Below are 13,499 nucleotides of genomic sequence, written 5' to 3'. Positions count from 1 at the left end.
AAAATGGATTAAATTCATTTTTTTCCTCAGAATTCTACACACAACACCATAATGACAACGTGAAAAAAGTCTACTTGAGGTTTTTGCAAATTTATTAAAAATAAAAAAAATTGAGAAAGCACATGTCCATAAGTATTCACAGCCTTTGCCATGAAGCTCCAAATTGAGCTCAGGTGCATCCTGATTCCCCTGATCATCCTTGAGATGTTTCTGCAGCTTCATTGGAGTCCACCTGTGGTAAATTCAGTTGACTGGACATGATTTGGAAAGGCACACACCTGTCTATAGAAGGTCCCACAGTTGACAGTTCATGTCAGAGCACAAACCAAGCATGAAGTCAAAGGAATTGTCTGTAGACCTCTGAGACAGGATTGTCTCAAGGCACAAATCTGGGGAAGGTTACAGAAAAAGGTCTGCTGCTTTGAAGGTCCCAATGAGCACAGTGGCCTCCATCATCCATAAGTGGAAGCAGTTTGAAACCACCAGGACTCTTCCTAGAGCTGGTCGGCCATCTAAACTGAGCGATCGGGGGAGAAGGGCCTTAGTCAGGGAGGTGACCAAGAACCCGATGGTCACTCTATCAGAGCTCCAGAGGTCCTCTGTGGAGACAGGAGAACCTTCCAGAAGGACAACCATCTCTACAGCAATCCACCAATCAGGCCTGTATGGTAGAGTGGCCAGACGGAAGCCACTCCTTAGTAAAAGGCACATGGCAGCCCGCCTGGAATTTGCCAAAAGGCACCTGAAGGACTCTCAGACCATAAGAAAGAAAATTCTCTGGTCTGATGAGACAAACATTGAACTCTTTGGTGTGAATGCCAGGCGTCACGTTTGGAGGAAACCAGGCACCGCTCATCACCAGGCCAATACCATCCCTACAGTGAAGCATGGTGGTGGCAGCATCATGCTGTGGGGATGTGAGACTGGTCAGGATAAAGGGAAAGATGACTGCAACAATGTACAGAGACATCCCAGATGAAAACCTGCTCCAGAGCGCTCTTGACCTCAGACTGGGGCGACAGTTCATCTTTCAGCAGGACAACGACCTTCAGCACACAGCCAAGATATCAAAGGAGTGGCTTCAGGACAACTCTGTGAATGTCCTTGAGTGGCCCAGCCAGAGCCCAGACTTGAATCTGATTGAACATCTCCGGAGAGATCTTAAAATGGCTGTGCACCGATGCTTCCCATCCAACCTGATGGAGCTTGTGAGGTGCTGCAAAGAGGAATGGGACGAAACTGGCCAAGGACAGGTGTGCCAAGCTTGTGGCATCATATTCAACAAGACTTGAGGCTGGAATTGCTGCCAAAGGGGCATCGACAAAGTATTGAGCAAAGGCTGTGAATACTTATGGACATGGGATTTCTCAGTTTTTTTATTTTTTAATAAATTTGCAAAAACCTCAAGTAAACCTTTTTCATGTTGTCATTATGGGGTGTTGTGTGTAGAATTCTGAGGAAAAAAATGAATTTAATCCATTTTGGAATAAGGCTGTAACATAACAAAATGTGGAAAAAGTGATGCGCTGGGAAAACTTTCTGGATGCACTGTATAGTATCTAGCTATCTATCTATGTATCCTGCCGACTACACTAAAATTAAAATCTATCTATTATATAGTGCTGTTCACATCTATCTATCTTATGAACTACACTAAAATTAAAATCTATCTTTCTATATATCTATTATATAGTGCCTTTCACATCTATCTATCCTACCAACTACACTACAATTAAATCTAGTATATAGTGTGTAAGAATAGGCGCTGTATTGTGCCCGACCTGACATAGATTCATACAGGAGGCACCGGTAAAATAAAATAACCTATTTTTCTTCAGCTGGAGGGCACGTCTTCCCCGTAATCCCTCCAGCCACAATACCGTCCCAAGCACAGTAATCAAAAACCCACACAAAATAAACACAGTTTCTCTACTTCCACCACTCCTCCCTGGCAACTTTGTCCTCTTCCTCCCGATTCTGGCTGCTGAGTGGTGGTTGCTGGGTCCCTTTATTGGGTACCTGGTACATCTATCTATCTATCTATCTATCTATCTATCTATCTATCTATCTATCTATCTATCTATCTATCTATCTATCTATCTATCTATCTATCTATCTATCTATCTATCTATCTATCTATCTATCCTACGGACTACACTAAAAAAAAATCTATCTTTCTATATATCTATTACATAGTGTCTTTCACATCTATCTATCCTGCCAAATACACTAAAATGAATCTAGCATATAGTGCCTTTCATATCTATCTATCTATCTATCTATCTATCTATCTATCTATCTATCTATCTATCTATCTATCTATCTATCTATCTATCTATCTATCTATCTATCTATCTATCTATCTAAAGTGCCTGTCCTACCTGTCTTTCTAATTATTATTACTTATTATTTGGCTGATGCCTTTATATCCAAGGCCACTTGCAGTTTTTGAGATACGCCTGTTTGCATTTCTTTCGTTTTTTTTTCCAATTAGAGCCCAGGCAGGTGAAGTGACCTGCTCATAGTCACACAGTGGTGTCAGAGGTGGGATTTGAATTCCCAACATAACTGTTTGTAGTTTAAAGCCTTAACGACTCCATCACTCTGTCTATCTAAAAATAATAATAATAATAATAATAATAATAATAATAATAATAATAATAATAATAAAAACTTAAGATATATGAATTCAAGAACAAAGTAAATGAGGTAAACGTGAAGGAAATGTCGACACAAGTGAAAAACTCAAATCAAAAATAAAACATCCAAACTACTCCAGTATCACACAGGAAGTCAATTACGGAGGGTGAATAAAGTGAAGATCATGAAACAATGATAGTGGATGTTTTACTCAGAGTAAAATAAAAACCTGAGATGATGTAGAGATAAATTTTCACTTAAGCAATAGAAAAGACACGAGGGAGGGTAAGTCTGCACCAAGCACTTCTGCCCAAATTGGTAACGTTTACAACAAAGGAGCAGTTCAGACACAAACTGAGTGAGGATGGCTTTCTTTATTGTTGTGTCTGAATGTTCCATCGATCCACCCACCAATTTTCATAAACCAGCTTTTCCAGAGTAAGGTAGCAACACCTCCTGAACATGACGACAACACACGCACGCGCACACACACACACACACACACACACACAACACACACGTGACAGTTTTGCATTTCCAATTCACGTAAGCCGCATGTTCCAGAAGTACAGAACTTCACTTCCCATGAGCCCTTGCAAAGCGGCAGATCCCCAACTCTGCACACTTATAACCAAGCGAGAAGATAACTGAGAAGGGCTAAGCACAGGGAGCGCCACGGGACCAGACGGGGTCGGTCCTCGATTTCTTCATGTCTGGTGGTCTTTTCTTTGAAAGCTTCATTGTTTCATCTGTGGAGATTGTCCAGCTGGGACTTGCTAAGCAGCTCCAGTTTTGTCTCGTCCGTCCAAAAGACTTTCTCCTAAAAGTATTGTGGCTTTTTTTTTTAGCAAACTCCAGTCTGTCTTTGTTGATATGGAGTCCTCCTGGACGGTCTTCTTCCATTAAGCCCCCTGTGACTCACAAAGCGATCAGACACTGCTGGCGCCTGACCTTGGAGTTCAGCTTGTCCCTCTCTTTGGAAGCTGTCCCTGGCTTTTCGTCCGCCATATTCACTGAGACCGATTTACAGACAATAAAACGATCCCGACAGACTAAACGAGGCAGTTAAAAGAACAAATTGAGAGAAAAGCCAAACGAAATCTGAAGAACGGAAGTAAGTGAAAGTCGTGGCTTTTCATCAAAAGAACTTATCATACCATATCCATCCATCCATTTTCCAACCCGCTGAATCCGAACACAGGGTCACGGGGGTCTGCTGGAGCCAATCCCAGCCAACACAGGGCACAAGCCAGGAACCAATCCCGGGCAGGGTGCCAACCCACCACAGGACACACACAAACACACCCACACACCAAGGCCAATTTAGAATCGCCAATCCACCTAATCAGCATGTCTTTGGACTGTTGAAGAAAACCGGAGTGCCCGGAGGAAACCCACGCAGACACGGGGAGAACATGCAAACTCCACGCAGGGAGGGCCCGGGAAGTGAACCCGGGTCCCTAGGTCTCCCAACTGCGAGGCAGCAGCGCTACCCACTGCGCCACCCTATCATACCATATAAACCCGTTTAATCCTGAGCAGGGTCTTTAGACCATTTGCATTAAAATCTTCAGGCGGCTGCAGTGGTTGTCTATTTTGGCCCCGCCTAGCACTTTCGTTGTCCGGTTCCATAGTGTAGTGGTCATCACGTCTGCTTTACACGCAGAAGGTCCTGGGTTCGAGCCCCAGTGGAACCACGCTGTTTTGTGTTCTGCATTTCGGACAGCCCGTCGTACTGCGTTAATAAAAACAGTATTAACGCAATAAACGACACGGACCCACGAGGATTGCAATTCAATTACAAAGTGAAGACGTGCCAGTGCTATTATGAAAAACCGGAAGTTTCTGTGTGGCCCCTTCATCGCGGCGGTGATCAATCAAATGAAAACTGAATTTTTAATCTTCGTGATACACCCGTGCTAACCCCCCCGGCACTCCCGGGATCTCCCTCTCTCAGCCACTCAGAGACCCTTCCGCTGAAACGAAGTTCCCGCGTGGCCTCAAGCTAAGCAAAAAACACGCGACTGCCTTCAAACTTGACGCCTGCGTAGAGCGAACACTAACATATGGGACTTCACTTCCCAAGATGCCTTGCGAAACGGCTGCGCTCGAATCTAAAAAAAAAAGTCCTCGAGGTGCTGTGCTTGACTTTTGTCTAATTTTGAGTCAGAGTTAATGTCGTTAGAAGAAGCCCAGGGCGCTTCCGCCCATTTAGGTGACGTTAAATCTCGGAAGCCACAAGTCGGGAAGCGACCGCCGAAAAATGAGCTCTGCTGAACAGCCAATCGCATTAAACATTTACGGTAAAATAGAACCACTAATCCGACATGACTAACCACGTGTCGTCATTGCCCCGCCCACAACCTTAATCTTAACAAGCAGTGCGTGAAGATTTTGGACGAACGGCGCAAAGTGCTCTTTAAAAGGGCGTGTTGAGTAAAATGTTAAAATGACGGGCATTGGAAAGGTTGGGTGCAATTTGATTGGCTCCTCAACGGAGCGGAATGCTAGACATCTGCTGCGGAGGTCTTATTTCAGTTTGCCGGTGACCACCCAGAGCGCAGCCCAAAGTACGCAAGTCCGGCACTGAGCTTCCAACAGATAGCGCTATTGTGCAAGAAAAGTAAAGGATTTCGAACCGGCGGTCGACCAGATTGCTATTTGAGGTCTGCAGCACTCCTAGAGAGGTTAACATTCTTAAAAATAAATAAATAAATCCAGTTTTGAAGCTTGACTTTAAATTGCCCTTGTAGTTTTTTAATTTAACATAACTTATAATGTTCTGTAAGTGCTGATCAAAAATAGTCCTTTATCAATGTAGTTGTGGACGAGTGCTGCAGTTCTCATTCTCATTCAGTACTGGAAAACTCCACAAAGTTCCAAAATCTCTATGCTTGGCTGCATTTCAGTTTCACTGCCCCATTCTTTAGTGCCGGCGGCAGTTCCGGGTCTGCAATCCCATTCCCCTATTCTGTGTCCACCGTCCATATCAATTTGTGCACTTGAGGGTCCAAGTTGCTCATTCCCTCCTGCTCCCAATCTCTTTGAGGTGATCCACATCAGAATCGAGGCCGGCCAGGAATGACATGCCAAGCACAGGAGAATTTTGTCAAAGAGTCCGTCGCAACAGGAGTGTGCGGACCGAATCACACTGACACGGGCGCACTGCAGAACCTCTCTGTCACTTTCTTAGGACTGCACCCTTCATCTTAAAAGATTTGTAGTTTAGGTAAACTCGTTTGCTGTATAATCAATTCCAGAATAGTTTTAAAGTGACATTTAGTGTACAGTAGTAATTCAAGCATTGGACTTCAAACCCTAAGGCTGTAGAGTTAAATGCCACTGCTGACACCATTGTGTGACCCAGAGCAAGTCACTTCACCTGCCTGGGCTTCAATTGGAAAAACGGAAGACATGATAAGGATAAAGTCATCAGTCAAAAAATAAGTAATAATGATGAGATAGAAATACAGAACAGGCACTACAGGATAGATAGATAGATAGATAGATAGATAGATAGATAGATAGATAGATAGATAGATAGATAGATAGATAGATAGATAGATAGATAGATAGATAGATAGATAGATAGATAGATTTCTATTTTAAGCACTTTACATAGAGAGTGTAGAGCCACTTCAGCCGCCACCAGCGGGCAGCACCCACCTGGGTGACACAGGCGCAGCCATTCCTATGCCAGTTCGCTCACCCCACATTAGTTCTTAGGTGGTGGAGGAGTGAGAGGGGCAGCTGGCCAGTAAGGTACTGGGGGTGATTAGTGAGCCAGAATGGTCAGCACATGGTGGACAGTTTAGCCCAGACATCTGGAAACACCCTGATCTTTCTGAAGGAGGCTCAGGTATCTTTATGATCGCAGGACACCAGTTTTATGTCTCTGACCGATGGACACAAAGCGCATTGATTGCATTGACCACCATGACACACTGATGTCTACCTACAGACTAGATGTTGAGAGGTCCTCATTTTGTGTGATTGTTTGGCTGACATTTCATCACCACTGGTGTTGGCCCCTCATGTCTCCTTGATCAGTTGCCCCCTAGCTTCTTTGCAGCTGCTCTGATCTTCCTCGACTCCGTCCACGTGGCTTCAGTGACCATTCCACTGTTGGCACCATTGCCTGCTGGCTCCGCCTCCCACCACTTAACTCATTTGAGCTCAGAACCAACACCATCTGCAGTCTCTTTCTTCATCTCTTCAGCTGATCCAAGCCAGGATCCTTCTTGAGACTCACCAGTGGCCAGAACAGTAGATTGAAGTAGAGCAAGTGCTGCTCTCCATTTGCTTCATCATCATCATCATCATCATCATCTCCCTCTGTCACACACACAAACACACACAGCCCCTCTGCACAGTTTCCCAGACAGCTCCTCCCCTTCTGACAGTATGTGTGTCTCTCTTTTTCCCTCTCTCTCAGGCCCCACCCCTTTTGACAGTCTTTCTCTTTCTTCTAGGCCCCGCCCCTTCCAACAGAGTCTCTTTCTTTCTCACACTCCGCCATTTATGACAGTGTCTCTCTGTTTCTCCAAAACCACTGCACTTTCCAGCTCTTTCTCCTAGGCCCCTCCCATTCTGATGGTATCATTGTCACAGGCCCCGCCCCTTCTGACAGAGTCTCTTTTCTGTCTTACACTCCACCCCTTTTGACAGTGTCTTTCTGTCTCTCCCAGTCCCCGCCCATTCTGGCAGTCTTTCTCTTTCTTCTAGGCCCCACCCCTTCCAACAGAGTCACAGGGTCTCTCTGTCTGTCTGAGACCCCATCAAATCAAATAGTCTTTGTTGAGTGCTGTCTTCTAGGCTCCGCCCCTTCTGACAGCATTTCTGTCCCAGGCCCCGCCCCCTTTGACAACAGTTCTGTACTAGTCCCCGCCCCTTATGACAGCATTTCGGTCGCAGGCCACGCCCTTTCGACAACATTTCTGTACTAGGCTCCGCCTCTTCTCTCAGCTCTCTCTCTCTCGCACTTCCCCAGGCTCCATGTGGGTGAAGCTGTCAAAGCAGAGGGGGTCTTAACTCCGAAGAATCTAAAAGATGGCCGATGTTGGATTCACGTAATACTTTTTTGGCCGCCACATGTTTCCACAGATGTAAGTTTATTGTTTGGATGGCTTCACTCTTACTATGAAATGTAGGAAAATGGTAAGAACACAAAAACCTTTGACTGCTCAGGTAAGTCACACAGATGGAAGTGTTTTCCTTTAAGTGTGCCTGTAAATGTGTGAGAAACTCTTGGGAAATTCCTGCCAGCCCTGGAGGTTCTGTGTTTCCAGTGCCATCTTGTTTGTCATTAGTGATCACAGGCGCATTGAGCACAGCCACAACATAGTATTCACGTGTTTAGCTCCTCCATTGGAATTCTGCCTTTGGTACCATTCTCAGGCGGCTCTCCGTTCTGCTGCGCCTTTCTGTTTTTCCCTCAGAACTGCTGCTAGTGCTCTGGGCCAGCACTTGACCCCCACAAAGTAGAGGTGTAGAGGGTCCAGCAAAATCCACATGCAGCCCATGACCTCCCAGTTGCACCATAATTAGTGGGTACAGCTGCTTTATCTTAAACATTGTATTTTCCTTACTTGAAAAGTTTTGGATTTATAGCGCCTTTCACATCTCTCTCGCCCTGTTATATATTTATAGGGTCATTTTGACCCCTGTATGCTGTGACATTCTTACCCTCTTGTGCTAATCGCCACCCTCTGGCATTATGATTAGTGGGGCAGACTGTTTTATTTTAATACTTGCTTTCTTTCATACCTGAAAAATATATAGCGCCTTTCAATTGTATCAATAATGTATTGCCTTTCACGTCTAACCCTATACACTTATTTGGTTGTTATTACCCTTTGTACAGAATAAAATTCTTAACTTGCATGTGATAATTGCTTTTTATAGTTATATTGTTTTCAGGTGTGTTTCTCAGTCATATAGTGCCTTTTCATGAGTTATATGGTCAGTATTGCCTTCTGTATGGAGTAAAGAAAAAATCTTACTTGTCCACGCTACTGAATAATGAAAATGCAGCAAGTCGCCACTCTCCAGCACCATGATGACCGGGCTGAACTACTTCACCACAAAATTTACCATGAGTCACACCTGAAACCCCTCACAGCTACAGTGCCTTTCAAATCCAGCTACTCATCTGATAAACTGCACAGTGCGTTTCAGGTCTGTTCATTAGAGGTTCAAAGAGCTCCAATTGTCATGTGTACAGAAAGTCTTACTTGCCTGTGCTAATCGCTTCTCTCCACCAACATACTTGGAACTACCTGACCTCGAAACTTGAGGTCTCTCTTGCCTGAGAAAACACCAAACTCTGGTTCTTGTCACATTTATGCATGCATCTGTTATATGTCTGCACAACTTTTCTAAGTTTATAGGGTTACTAGCTGTGCTGCCCATCTAAGATGGGTTGGAATCTCAGTAATCAACACAGACCTCAGCATTAATATTTGCAGTGCACCATCTGTTGGAAGGTATTTTAAAATGTGCATAGTGTTAAAATGTATTTCATTTGCCATTCCAACAAATTGTGGATCTGCAACATTTTTAATTACTATAAATGTTTATGATGTGCCATCTGTTGGAATAATAAATGCAATGCATAGGTGTCACTGTCATATGCAATTTGTTACGGGATTCGTAAGAGCAATGTTAATGTTTGTAATGCCCCATCTGTTGGAATGACAAATGCAATGCATTTAATTACTAAAAACATATGTGATGCACCATGTGTTTGAATGACACATACAATGTATTTGTCTCTGTTAGACAGCATTTAGTATGGGATTTGTAAAAGCTGAGTAAACATACATATGATGCTCCATCTGTTGGAATGACAAATGCAATGCATTTTAATACTATAAACATTTGTGGCACGTCATCTGTTGGAATGACAAATGCAGCACTTATGTCTCTGTTATATGCCATTTGGATGGGATTCATCAAAGCAGTGCTAGTGTTTGTGATGTGCCATTTGTTGGAATGTCAAATGGAATACATTTTAATACTATAAACATTTGTGGCACGTCATCTGATGGAATGACAAATGCAACACTTATGTCTTTGTTACATTGCATTTGGATGGGATTCGTAAAAGCAGTGCTACGGTTTGTGATGTGCCATCTGTTGGAATGACAAATGCAACACTTGTGTCTATTTATATGCCACTTGGATGGGATTCATAAAAACAGTGAAAGGATTTGTGATGCGCCATCTGTTGGAATGGAAAATAAAATACATTTTATTGCTATAAACGTTTGTGATGTGCCATCTGTTGGAATGACAAATGCAACACTTATGTCCCTGTTATATGCCATTTGCATGGGATTTGTAAAAACAGTGCTAGTGTTTGTGATGCGCCATTTGTTGGAATGTCAAATGGAATACATTTTAATACTATAAACATTTGTGGCACGTCATCTGATGGAATGACAAATGCAACACTTATGTCTTTGTTACATTGCATTTGGATGGAATTCGTATAAGCAGTGCTAGGGTTTGTGATGCGCCATCTGTTGGAATGACAAATGGGATAATTTTATTACTACAAATGTTTGTGGCATGTCATCTGTTGGAATGACAAATGTAACAGTTATGACTCTGTTATATGCCATTTGGATGGGATTCGTAAAAGCAGTGCAAGTGTTTGTGAGGCACCATCTGTTGGAATGACAAATGCGACGCATTTTATTCTACAAATGTTTGTGATGTGCCATCAGTTAGAATGACAGAGACATAGCAAGCAGACGGACTCAAGGATACACAGACACAGAGACACTTATCCTTTTATTAAGGTGGCTCATTGTCCCATGTTAATGAGCTGAGTAAAATTCTTACTTGCCAGTTAGAAGGTGCAATGATTACAAGTTAGAACTGCCTGGCCTCGAAACTTCTGTCTTTCATGGCAAAAAACAAATTCACAACTAGAGTGTCTTTCGTGTTAATTATATAGTGCCTTTCATGTCCATTGATTATTGGTTGACAGAGTCCTCATGGTCAGAGTTAAGTAAAGTTCTCATTTGCACGTGCTAATCGCCTCTCTCCTGTGCCATAACTGATGAGTGTGACTACTGTACCTCAAAACTGAAAAACCTTAAAGCAGGGATGTATGAAAGGCGCTATACACAGCTGTTGCCTTTTCTGTCTTTCTATCTGTTATTGGGTTTACATGATGATTATTTTCTTGTCTACAGCATATATGGAAAGTCTCTGCTGCCAACCTGAACCCTCTCAGACGTCTTGTGCCTTCCATACCTATCTGTCGTATAGCATCTCTCGTGTCCATTTATCTGTCCGTTACAAATTGATGGTCAAGTGAACGGGTGACAGTGAAATTCTGCCAATCTGATGAGTGAGAAGTAGCTGACCTCGAAGATTCTGTCCTCCTGGCCTGAAACATCTCAGACATTTAGGGCCTTTTCTGTTATATGGTGCCTTTCATGTCACTCTACTTATTACAAGTTTAGAAAGTCATTAATGTGACAAGAGTCCAGTGAAGTCTTCACTTGAACATACAAATCGCCCCTCTTCAGCACCACGGCTACCGAGTACAAAAACTTGAACTCAAAACGTTTGTCTTTTCTACCTGAAAAATCTTAGAACAGATAGAAATGAAAGCCACTATGTATGCATTATAGCGCCGTAATGTCTACTCAAGTCTTATTCTGTAATTATGGTCATGTGTACAGCATGCAGTGTAATCCTTACTTGCCTGTGCTAATCACTACTCTTGGATACCCCGATCAGTTGGTCTCACCACCCTACTTCAAATCACCCATCTCCCTAACCTGAAAAATCTCATACCTTTAGTGCATTTCAGGTCATCCTGTTCTATGTCTATCGTGTATATAGTGCCTTTCAGGTACACAGTATCTGTTAGACGTTTATTCCATCCTTATTACCATGTCTACATTGTCAGCAAAATTCTTACTTGCTTGTGTTAATCGCTTCATGTCTAGTGAGCAGAACTGCTTCATCTTGAAACTTCAGATCTTCCCTACCTGAAAATCTCAGCCCTTTAGTGCCTTTCACATTTACCAGTTATATAGTGCCTTTCATGTCAATCTACCTGTTATAAGTTTATACAGTCCTTATTTTCCCCATCTAGAGAGTCCAATGAAGTCTTTGCTTGCATGTGCTAATCACCAGCCCCTGGTGCTTTTATAAGCGAGTTGAACAACCTGAACTCAAACCATCTTGTCTTCTTAACTTGAAATATTTTTTTAAAACAGACAGATATGAAAGGCACTATACAGTTACAGTATGTCATATAGTGCCCTTCATGACACTTTATCTATTGCTAGGGTTTACAGGGTCATTATTATAGGGTCAAAGTGCTTACTTGTTTGTGCTAATCGCTTCACTCCGGCTCCATAATCAGAGAGCAGAACGACTTCATCAAGAAACGTCTGTCTTTCTTATTTGAGAAATCTCACCAGTGTAGTGTAGTGCCCTGTACGGTCTCTTTATCTACTGTATTGTCACGTGTACAGACCACAGTGAAATGCTCATGTCTGGGGCCTGGATTAATGGCTATAACTAGTTTATCTCAAAATTTATCTTCTTGAAGTGAAAAAACAGATATGAAAGTCATAATGCTTCTTTCTGTTATATAGTGCCTTTCATGTCTCTCTGTAATTAGGTCATTATTGTTATTATTATGACAATTAAATTCCTACTTGCATGTGCTGATCACCACTGTGTTACCACCTCACTTTAAAACTTCTGCCTGGAAAATTTAGTGCCTTGCACATCCATCTATCTGTTATACATTGACACAGACATTATTCTCCCATCTATAGAGTGCAGTGAAGTGCTTACCTGCCATGTGCTAATCGCTATCCTCTAGTGCCATTGTAAGTGAGTTGAATGACCTGCTCTCAAAAGGGCCGACTTCTTTACCTGAAATATTTTAGAAAAGACAGACGCAGAAGGCACTTTACATCTATGTTATGTGGTGCCTTTCATGTCCCGCTATTTGCTGCTAATGTTCACAGGGTCATTATTGCCCTGATGGCAGACCACAGTGAAATGCTTACTTGTTAGTGGTAATCGCTTCCCTCTGTGTTCATAAACAGAGAGCAGATAAGACTTCATCTCAAAACCTCGGTCTTTCTTATTTGAGAAACCTCACCAATGTAGCGTACTGCCCTGCATGGTCTATTTATCTGCCTGCTACAATTTTCTGAGATCCTTATTGTCATGTGTACAGACTGCACTAAAATGCTGACTTGTTAGTGCTAATTGCTTCTCTCCATCTCCATAATTAGAGAGCAGAGCTACTTCATCTTGAAGCTTTGGTCTTTCTTACTTGAGAAATCTCACCAGTGTAGTGTAGTGCCGTTTATGGTCTTTTCATGTACCTAATACAAATTTATAAGGTCATTACTGTCATGTGTACAAGGCCAGAGTGAAATGCTTACTTGTTAGTGCTAATCGCTTCTCTCTGAGACTATAATCAGAGAGCAGAACAACTTCATCTCGAAACCTCAGTCTTTCTTATTTGAGAAACCTCACCAGTTAGTGTAATGTAGTGCTGCTCATGGTCTATTTATCTGCCTGTTATAATTTTATGAGGTCATTACTGTCATGTGTACAGACTACAGTGAAATGCTTACTTGTTAGTGCTAATCTCTTCTCTCCAACGCCATAATTAGAGAGCAGAATGACTTCATCTTGAAACTTATGTCTTTCTTACTTGAGAAATCTCACCAGTATAGTGTAGTGCTGTTCATGTACCTGTTATAAATGTATGAGGTCATTGCTGTCATGTTTACAGACCACAGTGAAATGCTTAATTGCACATGCTAAATGTCAACGTCCGGGGTTGGGGGCATGATTACGGTTAT

At 42.6% G+C, this 13,499-nt stretch overlaps 1 non-coding gene across 1 annotated transcript; it reads left to right on the top strand.

Annotated features, from left to right (window-relative positions):
* Positions 1-4,264: 4,264 nt before the first annotated feature.
* On the top strand, positions 4,265-4,337 carry trnav-uac (transfer RNA valine (anticodon UAC)). Its single transcript has one exon. It is a non-coding gene; the product is annotated as a tRNA-Val (tRNA).
* The last annotated feature ends 9,162 nt before the right edge of the window (positions 4,338-13,499 follow it).

This window comes from Erpetoichthys calabaricus, chromosome 5 (assembly GCF_900747795.2).
Source record: "Erpetoichthys calabaricus chromosome 5, fErpCal1.3, whole genome shotgun sequence".
NCBI lineage: Eukaryota > Metazoa > Chordata > Cladistia > Polypteriformes > Polypteridae > Erpetoichthys > Erpetoichthys calabaricus.
This window is presented reverse-complemented; position numbering and strand designations above follow the sequence as displayed.